Here is a 9,617-nt window from a genome sequence, read left to right on the forward strand (position 1 = left end):
ACAATAACAAAAACCCTACAAAGAAGAAAAAATAAGACCCCACAATAGATTCCAGAGTTCCTCCCCTCTGTAATAGACGGTAGCAATTCTGAGAGCAAGATGGCTGACATCTCTACAGAGTTCTTAGAAATTTACTCGGAAAATAAGGACACAATAGTTTCAAGGATTGGGAATTGGTCCTGCTTTGAGCAGGGGGTTGGACTAGATGACCTCCTGAGGTCCCTTCCAACCCTGATATTCTATGATCCTATGATTCAAGGTACAAATACAGAGGTGTTGTTTTAATAATGTCTAACTAATATTGATTCACCCAGGGAGTGCATATGACATCCATGTGGACAATAGGAAATAAATTCACCATTCAATTAAAGAGATCCAGTGTAATTCAAAATAATGGGACACTTGGATCTTTCCAAGGGAGGCATCTGCAAAGGGGAAATTTCTAATGGCCTAAACTCCATAGCATTTCCAATTTCAACATTTGTTTTGCATTCTTTCTTTGCTTTTTAACAAAAGTTTTAAAGTAATTGAAATTTCATGTTTGGGAGGTGCTTGAACTTTCTCTTGTTTTGTTTCATAGCTGCTTATGTTTCTCAAGTGAAAATATTTTATTAAATATATATATTCTTGTTTAGCATTGAGATTTTGCTTTGATTACTTTCCCTGTATTGTTTATGCCTCAATTTTTAATTAGAATAATCTGTGTAAGAGCTAATATGTACAAGATGGGGGTCTCTATCCTGGGGGGTGGGGGTAGAGATACTGAAAAATACTTGTGGGTCATGATGGATGATAATCAGCTGAACATGAACTCCTACTGTGATACTGTGGCCAAAAGGGCTAATGTGATCCCTGGATGTACAAATGGGAATAGTGAGTAGGAGTAGAGAGTTACCTCTGTATTTTGCAGTGGTGACAACGAATAGTCATTGGGCCAGGGCAGAGAATGAGAGTGACTCTCTAGCTGGTGACTAGGGAACATTCCTACAGTGTAGAAGAGTCAAGTTCAAGTCACTTCTCCACAGCAAGTAAAGGGGATAATTAAACCTGGGTCTCCTACAAACCAAGTGCATGCCCTAACTGCTGGGCTAAAGGTTATAAGGAGACCACATTCTCCTACTCTGGCTATTTTGGGTATCTAGCCCTTTAAAAGTGCCCCAAACAAATGTTGTGGAGGGAACAACATATTTCATATGATCCAATATATTTGATTTGCTGGAAATTTTCATGATTTTCAGATCTGGCATAACACAATGGATTTTTTTTCTTCCAATTTTTCGGAACGGCCAGTAAAAAGAAATAATCAGTTATTCATGCTACTTATAACTTGATATCTAATTTAACAGGCTTTTGTACATAGTACAAAAATTAGAAAGCACCCAAGTTGTAGCTCACATTAAACTTGAAATTTAGAGAAATAAGATGTTGGGCTGCTATTATTATTATTTAATTGTAATAGAGATGTGGCTAATGTCCCAGCCATGGATCCGGGTTCCATTCTGCTAAGCATTGTGCAACCCCATAACAAAAAGAGACTCAGTTCTTTAGGTCAGGGACTAAGTAGGGTTCCACAGGGCTGCAGAGGGAAAAGGTAGCTTAGAAGCTGGGCCATAGAACTTATAATCAGGAGATCCTGGTGTAATGGGTGACATTGACTTTAGAGCAGAGAGCCTGCACAAGGCCCAGGTGTCTCATCTGGAAGCGATGCACACAGCCTGCTAGTCTGGTGAGGCTAACTCTTTTCTTGCATGCTGTAGAGTTGCTCCACAGATGCTGAGTTTGGCTGTCCCCTTACTCTTAGGGTGGAAATGATGGGATCCACCTAGCCACCCATACCACTCCCCCAATCCCTTCTCCCCCCGAGCTGAACAGGGGGTTCCCTGTAGTGGTGTACTCCATAAGATGTAGGATTTCTCTATGCATGAGGCAATCTGCACCATGGAGATTTGTCCCTTTGTGTGGGGCTTGGGTAGTGTCTAAGGCCTTGTATATGTCTTCTGAAGTAAGTTCCATTTCATCCTAATGTTTGTAAAGTTCCTTGATTAGAAAGTGTTACAGATGTGCAAAATAGTACGTGTTGATGCACTCATGGAATTAAAATCTGAACGCAAGAACTTTCCCATGCCTCACTCATTCCCTTCCTCGGTCTTAAAAAGTGAAACCAGGAGAAAACCAAAAAGCATGTAACTAACGAAGCTGTGACAATTCTTTACCATATTATTTTATTTGTATGTTCTATACCTGCCCCCTATCTTTATCTATTTTGTCTTTTAGATTATAAACTCGCAGGGGTGTGGGGTTGTCGCTATCTCTGTAGAGCAGAGGTTCTCAAACTGTGGTCCATGGACTACCATTGGTCCGTGAGCTCCATTCAGGTGGTCCGTGGATAGTTCCCCTAAGGTGCGCGCCTGGGCGGCCGCACACAAGAAAACAAAGGGCCACCCACCTAATTAGTGGAGCCACGCAGGTGATGGCCTTAGGGGGAATAGGGGTTAGGTGTGAGGTGGCAGAGGGGTGAGAAGAGGGGGTGGAGGGAATTTGGGACATGCAGGGCTGCAGCAGCCAGAGAACGAGGCGACTTTCCCCCAGCTCCAGGGGTGTTGCTGCCAGGGAGAGATGGCCCTCCTTCCCATCCTCAGCTCTGTGGCCGTTGTGGTTGTGGAGAGACCCCCCTCCTTCCCAGCCTCAGCTCAGGGGCTGCTGCAGCAGGGAAGAGAGGGAGAGACCCCCATCCTTCCCAGCCCCAACTCGGTGGCTGCCGTGGATGGGGGGAGAGGGCACATCCATCGCATTAGAAAGGTAAGTTTACTGATATTAAAATGAGTTGTGTGCTTTTATTTGTAGAACAAAAAATGTTTATTATTATTAAGGTTTTTTTATATGGTGCTTTTATCCAAAGCACTTTACAGTAGTTACCTAATGGTACAAACAACATTTGGAAAGATCATTAAGAGGTCCATCGAGACTCTCAGCAATTTTCAAGTGGTCCGCAAAAAGAAAAGTGTGAGAACCACTGCTGTAGAGCATCCAGCACAATAGGGCGCTGATTTTGACTGGGTCCCTTGCACATTACCATAATATAAACATTTACTACTACTACTACTACTACTGATATAGTACTATGTGCTTATTTTTACTGGGAACCACACCCTACTGTTGTCCTATTTTGAGTTTATAAATCATCAGAGCCTTGTTTATTGGGCTGGAGTTTTTCCTCGTTCTGCCATACTTTGTGTTTAATTTCATGCATTAAAAGGTGCTGAAAGTTGTCAGAAGTAATAAGACTGTAGTCATGTTATCCTAGTGCCATTTACAAAGTCAAAGCTGTGTGCAAAGTGAATTTCTTTCCTCTGACAGGACCACACATCCATCTCTCCCCATCAGCTCACTGATGCAAAGAGACTGTGACAAATCAAGTTCCCATGTAATTACAGAAACTAAAATGTGCAACATAATCCAGACAATTATTTCTTTTTCTCTGTGTATTTTTTCCCTTTGTTTTCCCTCTCCACCCTGTTAGAAATCAAACCAGGTACTCTTCGTTTAGACATTCTGTTCAGTCATTGCACGAGCTCTGCATATGTTAAACTGCATTCAGATATGGACATGGGCTTCCCCTGTGATCTTGATGGCTAGAATCTCACATTTAAAAGAGAATTAGTCACACAAAGAGGAAAGAACTCACCATGGAAATAAAACAGCCAGTTGGTTTGCATGTTAGCGCTGTTAAAGTAGTAAAGCAAAGTTTTTAAAAAGGCAAAGTGAATATAAGAAATCAGGAACACTAATTAGAAAGAAACAATTTCAAAGTGCGTAGAGGAACCAAACTAACTGACTACAGTATGTGAGCAGGAAAGGCAGCCCAGTAGCTATTCAATCCTCTTCCTTGACTTCTCTTTGCCCTCCTCTCTGATACCCTGGGTGAGAAACAATCTAATCTGGGGTTAAGAAAGGGCATTTGGCTAATGTCCAGGTGTCCAGTTAACTAAACTACTAGGGCAGTAGGTTGACTCCTATTTTAAATTAGTGAGGTTTTTTGATGGTTGCTAACTTGGGAGTTAGAGGGTTCCTTCCCCACTCTGAACTCTAGGGTACAGATGTGGGGACCTGCATGAGAACCTCTAAGCTTAACTACCAGCTTAGATTTGGTTTTGCTGCCACCACCAAATTATGTATGAGTTATTTGGGAAACTCTGTCTACCTCCCCCCAAGAATATCTCCCTCCCAGTACTATAACCCTTCCCTGGGTAGCCTTGAGAGACTTCTCCATCAATTTCCTGGTGAACACTGATCCAAACCCTTGGATCTTAAAACAAGGAAAAATCAATCAGGTTCTTAAAAAGAAGGCTTTTAATTAAAGAAAGGAAAGGAAAGATCATCTTTGTAAAATCAGGATGGAAAATAACTTTACAGGGTAATCAGATTCAAAGAGCCCAGAGGAACCCCCTCTAGCCTTAGGTTCAAGTTACAGCAAACAGAGGTAAACCCTCTAGCAAAAGGAACATTTACAAGTTGAGAAAACAAAGATAAAACTAATACACCTTACCTGGCTGTTACTTACAAGTTTGAAATATGAGAGACTTGTTCAGAAAGATTTGGAAAGCATGGATTGATGTCTGGCCCCTTTTAGTCCCAAGAGCGAACAACCCCCCAAACAAAGAGCACAAACAAAAGCCTTCCCCCCACCAAGATTTGAAAGTATCTTGTCCCTTATTGGTCCTTTGGGTCAGGTGTCAGCCAGGTTACCTGAGCTTCTTAACCCTTTACAGGTAAAAGGATTCTGGTGTCTCTGGCCAGGAGGGATTTTATAGTATTGTACACAGGCGGGCTGTTACCCTTCCCTTTATAGTTATGACAGAGGGGTGTGATGAAGTTTCACATTTTTCTAAGTGCTTTTGGCCTCCTCCCCAGTCTAGTGAGCCCCCAGACATTTTATCTGTGATCTGTTCTCACCCGGAATGTTTTTTGTTTGGAGTTTCAAGTGATGGATGGATGTGGCATAAAAACACCTACAATATCACAGAAACAGACTGAACAAGAGAGGATTAGAAGCAACCAGCTGGCTGGAATTTAATTGGCAGAGTTCAGCCAATGTAAGTAAACTTGCCAAGATCTAGTCGTGTGTTAGGTCATCTGTTTCCTCCTAGCTAAACGTATCTTGGATATTTATAGTTGTAAATGAATTATTATTCCTTACAATCTTGCCATTTCTGGTATTTGAATGTAAGTCAGGAAGAAAAATAAGGAAAACTCTAATATATTTTTCCTTCTGTCTTCAGATGGAAAAAAAATTGGAAGGAAAACACTTTTTGTCTTTCCAGAAGAAAATAAAGTTTAACAGCCTGCCTATTTTTCAGTAAAAACAAAACACACACCCTTTAAAGAAGCATATTTATGTGGTTAAGTGCTAATGAGGTATTGTGCATTCTTAAATCGAGCTGTATAGTATGCATAAAAATAGGCCATGCTAGTGATGGAAAATCTAATGGGGGGAACTTGGTTGGCTTACCTGGGCTGAAGGGAAATTTATCTACGCACCACTCACTGCAGCCAGAGATGAGGGAACTTGTGGTACTTTGAACCTGCAGATTTAAACAATGTCAATAAGCAGTGAATGTTTGCTATTCTTATCTGAATGAAACATCTAAATCATTTGAGCTTTGCTCAGCTCTAGCTTCTATCTATTTTTTCTAAATATTAAGGACTAAAGGCCCTATCCAGCAGCAGTTCCTAAAGTCAGGTCATACTGAAGATAATGGGAGAACTCTCATTGACAATTTGGTCAGAACCTCATTGCGTAGGCTTTAGTTAAGGTGTTTTTTTAGAGTATGAAATTTCAATTAAGACTTGGCAACATGCAGGACTTAGTCCTGCAGCCCTTACTTATGTGAGTAATCTTTACTCATGCTCTACTTTATTAGCCCCCCAGTCATCTCTCTCACATATTTACCCATTTGTTTCTTTGGGTGTCCTGTATACATGAGTGTGCCCCTCCTCTGATTACTATGTGTTGCCATCTCATGGTGCTGATCTCCATAGTTGCACCTCTTTCTCTCCTTTGTAGTGTGAGTCACCCCCTAAATGCTACACAGAACATTGTTTTCCTCACTGTAGTTTACATAGACTAGAATCTATGTTGTTAAGCTGCAAAATGTGGTTTCTTATATACTGAGTTGTATAAAGTACAGAGCAACTTCCCACTTCAAATGCTTTGGACCAACCACAGAAGTTGTGTGAATATTACATGAAAGGCATAAATTAACCCCTTTTAAAAGGACAATTTCAAGGTATTTAAAATATTTTCATTGATATTTTTCCAGATTTTTTTTATTAATCCTTTGGAATCCTGAAACTAATGTTTCCTGGCTATTCCCCACCCCCCACACACATCCTTCCTGCCTCCCAATCCAGTCTGAAGACAAATTTATGACAGTAGGTTTTTTCTGAGTATTGAGATGATGGTGGCGGTATTTTTCTTTCTTAACTTTCAGGGGGGAAAACACTAATTAGTAGATGGAGCTAATAAAAATCAAGAGAAAGTTAGATCAAATATTTAGCCCACCAACATTATCTGTGTTCCCTTTAAGAGAAGCTGAACTTGCTACAGTCTAGAATAGTGAGTGACCAATACAAGTGAGCAGAGATCAAATAGAGAAAACTGAACCAGATATTCTTTTCAGTAAAGTATTCCTGTAAGGTACTTCTTTTACCTGTCTTGAAGAGGTTTTTCTTTCTTCTGATGATTTATTCTGGGTATCGTATGTGTGCACAAAGTTTCTGCATCAACAGCCAGAACAGTGGCCTAGACTGCACCTCTATTGATTACTGTCCTCCTAGCCTCAGGAGAACCACTTGTCACCGTGTACAGACTATGATGTTTACTGCTGCAGTGGAAAAAAAAAACCTTAGCTGTTGCAAAACATTTTCCAGTGATTTAAGGCTATAGCATTCTAGCAACTCACTGTTATAATGAGCTGTGGGGTTTTTCACTTGGAATTTTCAGGATATGCCCTTGAATTATTTATATCTAGAGCAGACACCTGCTTGTAACCATTTCCCATTTTGGCAGCCCTTTCAGTGACGTTACAGCTGATGAAAACACTTGCCTCATGCTTAGGACAACCAATGCAATATGCAATGCCATTTCTGATCAATGAAGTCTGTGCTCCTTTAAATGGATAGACTTTTGGTCGTCACAGAGAGAGATGCTGTTCAGTTGTTCACACAAGTGCCTTTAATTCCAGTGCTGCTGTGCCCTAGTGTTCTCCTCAAAGACTGAAATTTCATGAACAAATGTGTGTGTGGAGGAAGAAAAACAAACAATGCCAAACAACCCCCACCTCCCATACACACGATCAAAAGTACAGTTCTGTGCTGGCAAACAAACCATTCTGCCTCTTCCCTCCCCTCCCACCCCAACAAAAAGAAACATTACATGTTTGAGTAGATAACAAGAAGTACCATTAGGATACAGAAAATTGAAAACCTAGACTCCAATAAAATGCACACCCAGGGGAATTAGTAATGGCTTCTCCATGTTTTAGCAGAATACTTCCTTTTTATGCACCTAGCAAACAGTGTTCACAAACAACAGTGAAGAACAAAAGCTATGATTTATATTTATGGACAGGTATACATGCTCCCCTGACCTCCTGCTGCTTTTCTCGCCCTCAGCACCAGAAGCAATTTATGGAGACCAGCCTAAATAAACATTAAGGAGTCAAGGCCACAAACTGACAGCAAGGAAAATCAATGGCTCCAGAAACCAGCTAGTAGGATCAATAAAAGAGATTAGGCATCACAAGCTAGTGTGGGGGCACTTACAGGTAAATGTGGCTTACACTTCATCTGACAGGGTTCTCTCAGCATCAGGAAAAAAACTGTCATATAAACAGAAGCACACTGAGTAGCCAGTGCAAGATGCTCCTTAGCTGCAAATACTAACTGCTGACCTCTGAATGAAGGAGATATATACTGGGGCTGCAGGGAATTTCCAATTGCTTTTCCAGAGTCATCTCACACACCTGTGCATTTGCCCATAGGAATGGTTTCAGATGCTGGTTTTGCAGAGATCTCCGCTTTTTCTTTTGTTGGTTTTTTTTTTTTGTCTTCCTGGATTTTTTTTCAAAGCCCTCCCTGACAATTCCCTCTCTATACATTCCTCTGTATAACCTACTCAGGTGCATGTTACGGTGAGTCAGGAAACTTCGACTGAGTTCTGCTCAGCACTGCCACATTCTATCAGATTTAGCTGAGGGGTAGGAAATCTCCCGTACTGCAGGTTAGATGTAAACAGCACAACAACATCCCTCACCCTCAGTTTCCTTTTAGTTCATGCTGTACTAAGCACGCAGCTGTGCCAAAACAGCCCTGTCATTGTTATCCAGCCAGGTCTTAACTATATGTTGTACACAGGCTGGGCTGTCATCCTTTATCAAATCATGGATGGTCAATGTTTTATTAACCACGAACCTTCTATTCATCAACACGAATAGAAGATTGGGATCACTGTGTTATGTCTTTTCATCCTGAAACAAAACAGATGCGCATAATCTGAGCTGGAGTGCCAGGCGGAGCGGGTTGGGGTGCATTGGAGCCCATTTTTATGCACCCCCCACAAATTGGCTGGGGCCACTGGCCCATTGCATCAGTGGATAATCTGCCACTGCCTACAGCAGTATTGTTCAACCCATGTGGGATGGGATGTAGAAGCTGCAGATGGTGACTCAAATAAGGACCTCCAAGTAAACATCATCCAAATCCACTCACCTGCCCCTTAGTAGAAAAAAAACCCACCACCACCACCAATCCCTCACTTTAAAAGTCCTAGCGCTCACAACCCAACCCTAGAAACGGAATGGTATGGGAGAGAAACAAGTCTTTACAGAGCAACACGAACACGTTAAACATCATCTACAACCAATAGGCCTCCAATGCAGATCAGAGAGTACTGGCTATCAAGGAGATGGGCCGCTTAACGACTGAGTACACACAGACTGTATTAGCTTCTGTTTAAAAACAGATGTGAGACATAGCTCCCGGTGCAGTGCTTTGCAATAGTCTAATTATGAGATGACAAAGGCATAGATGCTGGTAGCAAGAGCTGGGTTGAGAGAGAGAGTGGACATTGCTGCTACCTGATCACCTAAGAGCAACTGGGAATATGACCAAGATTGGGAATTTAATAACAACCAGTACAAACAAATGCACACACTTTATCCAGGGGGCTGGTATACTGTTCCTCATCGTGCAGTTGCTTACCCCACCCTGCCAGCATCACTTCCATTTTATCTGGATTAAGTTTCAGCCATCTAGCCTTCAATTTATGCCATGCTTCAATATGCTTGACATTTGAAACAAAATGTGTGTGCATTTCCTCTATTAAAAAGAGTGACCTGACAAACATGCCTTCACATCTCTTAGCAGAACGTCAAAAATAAGCTCACTGAGACCTCAGTGCATCCATTCTGTCATATTAATAAAATCCCCAATAACTTCAATCTTCATCTCTGCCTTCAATTCCTAGAAGAGAAATAAGATGAGAGGAAAAAGAAGCTTATTATTATTTTAATATTTATATTAGTGCTGTCCAATCATGATTTCTGCCCCCCCCCCCC

This window comes from Terrapene carolina, unplaced genomic scaffold (genome assembly GCF_002925995.2).
Source record: "Terrapene carolina triunguis isolate 2854851 unplaced genomic scaffold, T_m_triunguis-2.0 Scaffold113, whole genome shotgun sequence".
Lineage (NCBI taxonomy): Eukaryota > Metazoa > Chordata > Testudines > Emydidae > Terrapene > Terrapene triunguis.